General features: G+C 38.9%; 1 non-coding gene across 1 annotated transcript; it reads left to right on the plus strand.

Moving 5' to 3' along the window:
- The first annotated feature begins 8,903 nt into the window (after positions 1–8,903).
- LOC114699406 lies at positions 8,904–9,009 on the plus strand. The gene has a single exon (XR_003735523.1). It is a non-coding gene; the product is annotated as a U6 spliceosomal RNA (small nuclear RNA).
- Positions 9,010–10,426: the final 1,417 nt, after the last annotated feature.

Below are 10,426 nucleotides of genomic sequence, written 5' to 3' on the forward strand. Positions count from 1 at the left end.
TTCTCAGGGAACATAATTACGTAACTAATGATATGGAAAAACAGTACACATGGGAGTGAAATGCAGTCAAACCTGCTTAGTTCCAAACATCTGAGTGATTAGTGTGCTCATGGTAACCAGTGTCTTCACTCTTATGAATTACATTTATTTACTTGTTGACTATGAAACATTACAACTTGAATGCAATTTCAGTATGAAGGAATTCACTGATGTTTGGCTTTCATTGCTCAGTTCACTTATTAGGGAGGCTTCTTTAATTTTTTAAGTACAGCAAGATTTGCCCTTGTTTTGTTATTATGCCTCCTCCCATTGCATATATATATATATATGTATAATTTTATATATGTTAAATTATATATATAATTTTCGGATATTTTTGGCCATTTGCAGCCATGAATAATTGAACTTTGAATACTTTTATACCTTCACTTTTGTGTGCATGAGCGGCTAGGAAGGCAGACCCATGATAGGATGTTAAGACACCATTGCACTAAGCTTTGTAGATAACGTCAGTTTTCCAAAATAGTTAGATAAAACTTGAAGTCTTTGAAGAAAGAAATTAAGGAAGGCATCAGAAGATGAAAAGATCTCCCATCTCATGGATCAGTAGAGCTAACATAATAAAAATGGCGGTCTTAACAAATGCAATCTATAGATTCAATGTAATCCCAATAAAAATTCTAACACAATTTCTTTCAGACCTTGAAAAAAAAATACTCTACTTTGGATGGAAACAAAAAATCCCAGGATAGCCAAAATAATCTGTACAATGAAAGAACTTTCAGAGGTATCACCATTACTGATTTCAAGATGTAGAACAGAATAATAATAACAGCATGGTATTGGCATAAAAGTAGACATGTTGGCCAATGGAACAGAATTGAAGATCCAGACAGACCTACAGACACCTGATTTTAGACAAAGAAGCCACATATACATAATGGAAAAAAGAGAGCATCTTCAACAAATGGTGCTTTTCTTTTTTTTTTTTCTTTTTTTAATTTAATTTAATTTAATTTAATTTTACAATACCATTCAGTTCTACATAACAGCCACAGATTTCCTTGTTCTCCCCCTTCCTGCCCCCTACCCCTTCCCCCCAGCCCACCCCAAATGGTGTTTTTCTAGCTGGATGTCTGCATGTAGAAGAAAGCAAATAGATGCACATTTATCAATTTGCATAAAACTGAAGTTCAAATAGATCAAAGACCTCAACATAAAGTCAAACACACTGAACCTGATATAAGAGGAAGTGCGAAACAGCCTTGGATGCCTTGGCACAGGAGACTACTTACTAAACAGAATGCTAGTCACACAGGCACTAAGAACAACAATTAATAAATGGGACCTTAGGAAACTGAAAAGCTTCTCTAAAGCAAAGGACACCATCAATAGGACAAACTGGCAGCCTACAGAGGGGGAAAAGATCTTTAATAACTCTACATCTGACAAAGGGTTAATATCCAGAATATATAAAGACCTCAAGAAACTAGAAATCAACAAACCAAAAAAATCCGATTAAAATGGGGTACAGATCTAAACTGAGATTTCTCAATAAAGGAATCTCAAATACTGGAGAAACACTTAAAGAAATGTTCAACATCCTTAGCCAACAGGAAAATGAAGATCAAAATGACTTTGGTATTCCATTTTACAGCTGCCAGAATGGCTAAGATAAAAAACGCAAGTGACAGCTCATGCTGGTGAGGATGTAAAGCAAGAAGAACACTCCTCCACTGCTGTGGGAGTGCAAACTTGAATAGCCACTGTGGAAAGCAATATGGTGGTTATTCTGAAAACTGTGACTCGATCTACCTCAAGTCCTAGCTATGTTGTTCTTGGGCATATACCTACAGGACTCTCCATCCTACCACAAGGGCACTTAGTCAATTATGTTCATTGTGGCTTTATTGATAAAAGCCAAAAACTGGAAATAACCTAGATGTTCCTCAACTGAGGAATGGATAAAGGAAATGTGGTACATTTACACAATGAGTATTACTCAGATGTTAAAAAATGATATCATGAAATTTGCGGGCAAATGGAACTAGAAAAAAAAAGCATCCTGAGTGAGGTAACTCAGACACAAAAAAACAAACATGGTATGTATTCATTTATAAGTGGATATTAACTGTTAAGTAAAGGAAAATCATGCTAACATCCAGACTCAGGAAGGCTAAGTAACAGAAGGGGTCCAGGGGGTGGGAAGCATGGATCTCCCTGGGAAGGGGAAATAGAATAGATTTGTGAGTGGACTGGGGATGGGAACAGGAGGAATCAGGCATGGGTGAGACATGGAGGGTGATAGTGTGGGAAAGATGGATGGAACCTGTGGGCATTGCGGGGGAGGGTGATGTGGAAACCTATTGCAGTAGAAACTCTCTGAAACCTATATGAAGGTGACCCCAGTGAAGATTCCTAATAATGGGGAATCCTGAGCCTGAACTGGCCATCTTCTGTTACCAGGCAAGGTTTCTAGTCATAGGAATGGGACACCAACACAGCCACAGAACCTTTGGGCTACAATTTGCCCTGCCTGCAAGATGTGCTGGGATAATGGTGGTGCAGAATTTGTGGTAGTGGCCAACCAATAAATGGTCCAACTTGAGGCCCATGCCAGGAGAGGAAGCCCATGCCTGACACTACCTGGATGGCCAGGATCCAGAGACTGGATAGCCCAAAGACCTAAGATAAAACCAAACATGAATAGCTAAACAAACAAACAAACAAGCAAACAAGTCAATGAAATAGAATATCTTAATAATAATCTGCTATACTCATAGATTGGAACCTAGACCAATCATCATCAGAGAAGCTTCACCTAGCAGCTGGTGGGAGCAGAGTCAGACCCACAGTTAAACACTAAGCTGAGTTCGGGTGAACCTCACAGAAGATGTGGAGGAAGGACTGTAGGAGCCAGAGGTGTTGAGGACACCATGGAAAACAGAGCCCACAGAATGAACTAAGCAAGGCTCAGAGCCTCAATCATGGAGCCTGTACGGGTCTGCACTGGGTTCTCTGCATGTATGTTATTTTTGTTAGCTTGGTGTTCTTGTGTGACTTCTAACAGTGGGAGTGTGGGTGTGTGGGGGGAGGGGGGTGTCTCTGACTCTTTTTTTTTCTGTCAGCTCTTGGGACACTTTTCCTCCTATTGGGTTACCTTGTCCAGCCTTCACGTGAGAGTTTGTGCCTAGTCTTAATGCATTTTGTTATGCCATGTTTGTTGATATCTCTGGAAGGCCTGCTCTTTTCTGAAGTGAAACACAGAATGAGTAAATCTGGGATAGAGGGGAGATGTGTGTGTGTGTGGGGGGGGTGATGGAGGGAGGGGAGAATGTGATCCAGATGTATTATATGAGAGAAGAATAAATTTAAAAATGTTATACTCCTCAAAATGTACATTCAGGTTCTGTGATCAGGTTCTGGTGGTCCCTAATTCTTGCTTCTTTGTGGTTTTAATATCAGTTCCTGATTACTAGCAAGTTTGAGAAACTTTTTTTTTTTTTTTAGAGCTGAGGACCAAACCCAGGGCCTTGCGCTTGCTAGGCAAGCACTTTACCACTGAGCTAAATCCCCAACCCCAAGTTTAAGAAACTTTAAAGTATATTCAGTATCTTTTGGAAATCATCTTTTTCTAAGTTTCAGCTTGAAGTTTGACCACTCAAATAAAATCTGTTACCTTTTCTTCTTCATTCACAGGAACTCTGTATATATTCTGGGCACATATCTTTCACTAAGTAATATATTTACAATGTTCTTTCAAACCCATGGCTTCCTTTTCCACTCTTTTCATGGTAGGTCTCAAATCAACAAAAATTTCTCAAATTTTAATACTTCAGCTTATCAATCCTTTTTTCTAGATTATATTTTATGATGTTTTAGTGGTTTTGTAATATTTTATGTGATTTGTATATGATTATATATTTTATAGTATATCTTCTAAACTTTGTTCTTCTTTAAAATTTTCATGATTATTCCTTTGTTTCCTTTTGTTTTTGAGACAGTGTCTCACTGTGTGCACCTGCTGGCCTAGAGCTCCAGGCTGGCCTTGAACTCAGAGAGATCCTACCTCTCCTTGCCTGTTGTGTCCTAAAATAAAGATGTATGCTACCATGCCCAACTGATCTATGGTAATTATTTTATAACTTTTGCATTGTTATATAAAATGGGATTTAATCTGCTAATGTCTGCAAACTTTTGTTGAATTTTGGACAGTATCTAGAAAACCACTCAATGCTGTCTAAGGATATCTTCCTTAAGAGGATCGAGTTTCCTTATTTTACCTTCACAAATGAAACACACACACACACACACACACACACACACACACACACACACACACACACACACAAAATCCCTTCCATCCAGATCTGTCTTAATCTTAGCTTGTTCCTGAACTCTGTGATACAGCATTTGTGGGGATCACAGTTTACCAAAGTGTAAGTGCTTTAATGGAATGCAGTTTTATTTTTCTTCTTTGTTTGGTTTGTTTTTTTCACATGTCTGCTTATATTGTAAGAAACAGTCAGGACACTGTAGCTGCTGTTTAAAAAGTTAATTTATAAAATCAGGGATTCAGTGAAGCTTTCTGCATAGATACCACAGGAGGAAGGCTCCAAAGTCCAAGAAGAATGAGGCCATGGGGCTATGAAGAACTCCTTGAAGATATCGCATGCATATTTGCACATGCATAACCTTGCATATGCTGAACCAAGCTTTGAAGAACATGCCTCTGGCCACAAGTACTGCAGCCAAGCCTGGGACACATCTGGGTTTCACTTTCATGGCCTCTTGCTCTATTTGGATGCACAGGCTGATTTTCATTTGAGATAGCTGCACATCGTCTTCTCTTCCGAGCACTGTGAGAATCCCCAAACCTCGACTAAGCTCTTGAGTTTCTAAGCACAGTTTTGGAGTCCCTTAGTGTCTTGGGGTAGGAAAATGCCTAGGGAAGGAACATAATGTGTGGAGAACGGCAGTCATTTTTCTGAAATTCTCTGAGTTACTATCTTTAACTTTCTATTCTACTGTTCATAGTCAGTTTCTAAATCTGTGACTGAAACCTGCTGTTAAGGTCAAAGAACAGAGGAACAGAAAAGTTTACTCCAAGGCATGTCCATTCTCTTGGAGAAACTTGGTGCTTGAATTTGATTAAGTTGGCTTAGTTAATTCCCTTTGTGTGGAAGGATGTATGTATGACCAAGGTCTTATGGATACTTGAATGTGTGGCATGTGAATCCTACAATCTATATGTTGTACACTGCTTAATACAGAAGTAATCTTCCTATTTGGTAAATGTGTGCAGAATGAGCAAAAGTTAACATATAGAGCAAGCATAGACAGAGAACACAGGAGCTTAGTCTCCAGCTGAGACTTGCCTCTCCCTTAAACACTGCTGTAAAAGATATGCACACCTCAATATCAACGAATTTGGAGGCACTGACCAGCAAATTTTCCTCTATAAGCTTCCACATTCCCACATACAATCAATTCTTGTTCTGTGATAGGTTTTACTCATTATTTAAGACCTGCCCTAAGAGTAATTCCCTTTCAACTCACTTTATTTATTTCTATAACAACATGATTTTGTAATTTGTGGCTTTTGATATTTTACCAAATGTATGGGTTTTGATGTTAGAAAAACTAAATTTGATTCCTATATGAGGTCTTGCGGTCTTTGGGAAGTTTTCTCTAAGAGTTGGTTGTCACATCTGTAAATGGGAGAAATACTACCTACCTCATTATTTTAAATATATTTGTTGAATGTATATTTTATGCTAACCACTGAATTGAGAAGTGTATTAAAAGAGAATGTGAATGTACACAGCAGTATCACAACAAATATATATTAGAATCACTCAATTTTAAATCCTTACTTTTAATTCTTCATGAGATCAGTAACAGTTGATAAGGAAGTGGGAATTTCATGGAAATTCCAATTTTTAGAGTCTGAATAAATGTGTAAATGTCCCTTGCATCCCTCTACTCTCACTGTGCTACAGCCAAGTTATTGTCTTTGGCATCTTTTGCTCATGGTATTAATGAATAAAGACAGACACATACAAACTATATGTATATTAAGTGCATCTATTCCTTCACAATTACCTGAATATAGTAGCTGATCCATTCAACCCCCTAATTTGTTAAGAATTTAGTCTGCTCAGTTGATAGAGTTGTTGGTTATCAATCCCCAGTCAAGTATAAACTAAGCATGGTGGGAAATGACTATAATTCCAGAATTCTGGAAGTAAGTGCAGCAGACAAAGCTGGATGTTTCTGGTCATCCTCAGCTACAAAATAAACTTGTAGTCAGCCGGGCATTTGTGAAACCCTGTATCAATAACAACAGCATAAACAACAATAATAAAATAGTAAAATAAAGTAAAGAAACATATCAATGTGGGAAAAAAAACTTAGTTGTAAATAGGGGCAAACTAGGTTTAAGGTTTTTTTGTTTGTTTGTTTGTTTTGTTTTCGAGACAGGATTTCTCTGTGTAGCTTTGTGCCTTTCCTGGAACTCACTTTGGAGACCTGGCTGGCCTCGAACTCACAGAGATCTGCCTGCCTCTGTCTCCTGCATGCTGGAATTAAAGACATGCGCCGCCACCACCACCCGGCTAGGTTTAAGTTCTGTGTCTCTCATTTACCACCTCTTTCTTTCATATTTACAGCATGTTAATTATTTAGTTAACTACCTAAAAATCAGGCTTCCTTACCTATAAAACCCAGTAAAGTAATGGTGTTTGCATTATAAGAATTGTAAGGCTCTAAAAGTGATTTTATATGGAAAACTACACCATGGGGCAAACAGTAAGTGCTCAATAGCTGTTGGCTATCATTGTCATCTGGAGCTGAGGCTCATTTCCAGTTGTCCTGATGTACTTGTTAAGGAGCAATTTAATCTGCTTCTTCCACTCTCGTTTTCCATGATCCTCAATCCCAGGTGAGAGCATGGGAAAAGGTTTTCATTTTAAATGCATCTGGGCAAACGAGTTGTTCCACATAAATCAAGTACCCCTTGAGGTTCCTGTCTTCGAAGCCTGAGAAGGTGGGTAGTCCTGGCTTCGGCACCCTTGTCCGGTGTGTAGGATGTTCTGGCAAGCCATCTGGATTGCCAGAACTGGAGCCTGAGATTTGGCCTGTGGCTGGGTTCTCTTCACTTCCTCTTGGCCAGGCTTTTGGGCCAGGAAAATGCTGTAATCACATTTCTTCTCTCCAGAAGACCCCTAGAGATCTCCTCTCTTGGACTTGAGGGTAGACATTCAAGAACTACCTTCCTTGGATGCTTTTTAGCTGTGATTTAACTTTTTTTTCAAACCATCTGCCTTAATACATTTTGCCCAACCCTTCAATTTTTTTCCCTATTTGAACCCACAGTCAGGGAGCTCTTTACATTTAAGCTTATCCCAGAAATGTATATTTTAAAACAACTTTTAAAACCCACACTTGGGGTATTGCACTCCTTATTTGCTTGCAGACTATATATTTACATGTTTAATCCCACTATACATTTTAATGTACATACTGGGGCAATGACGGGTTTTATGATGACAGAAAAGGCAGCAAAAACTAGTTTGGATCATAAAAATATGCAGGAAATGAACTTTAAAAAGATCTATTTTTATATTTAGTTGACACAACCATGACTTCTTAGTGAAGAAAGGCAGGGTGCCCCCAGAGAGGAGCCTTCCATGGCTGTGATTCACAGTCTATTTATTTGGAGCCTGGATTTTTGAAGATAATTTGAAAACTGGAAGAGAAAGTGGTATCCACCCAGCTCATTGTTCAGAGCCACAGGTCATGGAATATAAATTTCTTGCCATGTTATGAGATCTAGCAATGACAGGAATGATTGTACAGACTTCCAGCAGATGAACCATGCAAAGACCTTTTCCTTTTAACTCCTTCAACCCATGTGCTATCCAGAATTTGCATTATCTCTTTGAAGGCACACTATGGTTCTGGTGACACAGAAATATCATGAAAAATATGTGTTTTGTCCAATATGATCCCAAAAAATTATCAAAACTGATGAGCAGAAAAAAGAAAAGTTCTCTCAGTAGCTAAGAGAGACTTGTATTTCTTAAAGATGGGGATTCGATGTATATCGTCCAGGTATCTCCTTTTCTCAGTTCTGAAGGTAATATTTTAACTTACCATTCCAACCACCTTCATAGATGTTAGTCTTATTGAATCATACACCGAGACTTCAGTTCCCTAAAGAGTGCTCAGCACCTTCTGGAATAGGGCTGTGGCAAGCTCTTGGATGGACACCCACAGCACTGTGGATGAAGAAGTTGGCAAGTTTCACCTTTGCTTCCTGTCTACACTTTCCAGTCTCCTTTCCCATTATGGCATCGTGTATGAGGTCTAGCACGCATGGCATTCTTACAGAACATGTGAAAAGCATTGGTTAATTAATTAAATTGGCCCATGTCTGGAGCATTGGAGGATTAAAATACACCTCTAGAAAAATTCAAATCCAGTTTTTCTCTCATTCCTTGCTTTCCGGCACTCCCTGCCATGTGTATAAAGAAAGGCTGATGTGTCACTTGGGATGTTTCCTGGACTTTTATAAAATGTTCTTCTGTAAGATTTTATATTCTCTGAAGTCTGACATTTCCTGAATTTTCATTAACACTGATGGCAGGGAAATTATTACCTAGTGAAATTTGTAAAATCAAAGTAGCCATGGGCCTCTCTTAAGTAGAATCTTTAATATGCTTAGGAGCCTGGCAATATAATTGCCTTTTCTGTAGATCCTTCCAGCAGAACAGTTTCAACCCCATACTAGTAAAACTTAAAGAAGGATTTCTTCAAATATGTAGAATATTCAAAGGTTTATAACAACATAAGACTGAACTACAGAGACACTTTCTTGGAGATTCAAAATAGGCAGTGAAGTGCTTACTTCCCCAGCACATATAATAAAATTGAAATGATACAGAGATTAGCATGGCCCGAGAAAGAAAGAATGACGTTTAAATTCGTGCAGTGTTCCATATTCTCTCTCTCTCTCTCTCTCTCTCTCTCTCTCTCTCTCTCTCTCTCTCTCTCTCTCCTCTCTCTCTCCTCTCTCTCTCCTCTCTGTCTCTCTCTCTCTCTCTCTCTCTCTCTCTCTCTCTCTCTCTCTCTCTCTCTCTCTCTCTCTCTCTCTCTCCTACCTGCATGACCTTTGAGTATATATTATGGCTTCTGGTTTTGTTTTTCACAGGACTCCTGAGTGTGTGAACCAATGGTTCTCCATTCTCCATCTGTGTCTTGGGCTTTTTCATGGGCTCTTCTCTTTCTGTGTTGTCATGTCATGCTGTGCTAGCTTTTGTTTTACCTTGTTATATATTATACTCATTACTCTCCTTGGGAAGCCAATTTGTATTATTCTGAGATGGAAAGAGATGATCCACACAGGAGGATGGGAGGGGATTTGGGGAACAACTTGGAGGTGTAGAAGGAGAGGAAACTATAATCAGGATATATTATATGAAAAATCTATTTTCAATAAAAGAAAAAAATTAGAAGAAAAATTTATCATTATGAATGGGTTTGGAGGGAGGAAAGGGAAAGGAATTGTTATAATTATATTATAAGAACTTGCATTGTAAGTATGAAGGCCTGAGTTCAAATCCCCAAAACATGGGTAACTATGGTGATATTTTATTTGTGCTGAAATGTGATTTTATTTGTATGTTAATAAATAAAAGTACCTGGGTGTCAGAGCTAATAGCAAGCCATTTAGCAGAAGTCTGGCAGTGGTAGCACACCCCCTTATTCACGATCACATGACAGGCAGATCTCTGTGTGTTCAAGGACACCACCAGCATGGAGACACATGCCTTTAATCTCAATACCAACCATAGAGACCTGGAGATCTGTATAGACAGGCAGTGATGAGGAGGTCATGTGGTTGGGTTTACAACCAATGAGAAGGCAGAACAGAAAGTCAATAAAAAGACAGATACACAGGAAGTAGGTCTCTTTCTCAGGGGAAGGACAGCAGCAGCAGCCAGTTGTAAGAAGGCAGTCTTGGTCTCAGCTTTTAGCTACTGCTTTCTGACCTCAGGGGCTTTTAACTCTGCATTTGGCTCTGTGTTTCTTATTTAATAAAACCATTCAGAATTACATCTACAGGTAACAGTCTGGCCATTGCTGTATGTGGTTTTAACCCCAGTATTGGATACCAATAACAAACAGATACCACCAATAACAAACAGATACTGAGAGCTTGCTGGACACTCACCCTCGGAACAATAAAGTTTAGTTTCAATGAGAGCCTCTGTCTCAAGAGAGTAAAGTGGATTAACAGGAGCACCCCTGAATTTCTGCTCTGAACTCTGAAGGTGTGCACATCTACACTCAAATGCTTGCACCAGACACACACACACACACACACACACACACACACACACACACACACACAAGTCAACTT

Source organism: Peromyscus leucopus, chromosome 14, assembly GCF_004664715.2.
Source record: "Peromyscus leucopus breed LL Stock chromosome 14, UCI_PerLeu_2.1, whole genome shotgun sequence".
Lineage (NCBI taxonomy): Eukaryota > Metazoa > Chordata > Mammalia > Rodentia > Cricetidae > Peromyscus > Peromyscus leucopus.